Source organism: Durio zibethinus, chromosome 12 (genome assembly GCF_047325235.1).
Source record: "Durio zibethinus cultivar Kanyao isolate XHJ-2024 chromosome 12, ASM4732523v1, whole genome shotgun sequence".
Lineage (NCBI taxonomy): Eukaryota > Viridiplantae > Streptophyta > Magnoliopsida > Malvales > Malvaceae > Durio > Durio zibethinus.
The window spans coordinates 12,497,413-12,498,497 of record NC_143173.1 but is presented as its reverse complement, the minus strand read 5'-3'; positions in this window follow the sequence as shown (position 1 = coordinate 12,498,497).

The following is a 1,085-nucleotide window of genomic DNA, read 5'->3' as shown; positions in this document are numbered from 1 at the left end:
TGTAAACTTTTATTAACCACAGGAGCTATTCACAAACCTTGATCAGCTCAAGTTTTCTTTTTATTATTCGGTAATTTGTCTTAAATACAAGAACCACAGAATGTAAAATATTAAGTTTTATGTATGTGTATCTTCTAGATTATTAATTACTAATTAGTATTAACTGTTAAGTCATTTGTGTTTAACAGAGTTATAATCATGTTCTCTCCTCAATCATGATCCCTTTTCTTTTTCTTTTTTTTTTTATAATATAATTGAGGCCATTAGGATTTGAATATTGATAACTGGAACTAAAAAGTTTAACATTTTAGTAACAAGTTGTGTGATTATAAATCCTCATGTTCTATCATCTGATATCCTTTTATCTCAATAGTTTCCTTTGATAGATAATTGGTAAATCCAATGCAAACTTTCTATGATACTTGTGGTTTTATTTTGATCCTGAAAGGAGAAATGCTCTGAGATAGAGATATAATACGATCATATTATTTTGAAATAAATTAAAGCAATATGAAGCTTATTCCATAACCATTGAAAAATTCTCAAATAAAATAAGGTTTTTCAGAAGTTTTAACATATGTAAAACAACTAAATAACAAGTCTCTAAATCATTAATGTCGAGTACTACAACTAAAAAAGAACAATTCTTAATAAAATCATATTTGCTAAGTAGTTTTCCGATTCTCAGATTCTTTTAGCTCCTCACAAGACTAATCATATCTATCATTTAATCATCTGTAAAAGAAAATAAAATGAGGAATGGGCAAACTACAGCTCAACAAGTATAGGTTCATACACCTTATCGGATTAAGCATCGTTTTCATACATACTATATAGATCATTCCAAAAACATTAATCAAATCATAATGTCAAAAACATTTTAAAAATCATCATTCTATCAAACCTTTCGTAAATTTATAACTTAATATAAAATATATTAATTCATAATCATTTCAAAATATGTTGTTATTCACTATCGTAATCAAACCAAATCATGAATCAATCTTTAAAATCATCACAATTCATCATAAACCATTAGTTTATCATTAACTATGGTCACTGCTATAACTCGTGATATTGATTGT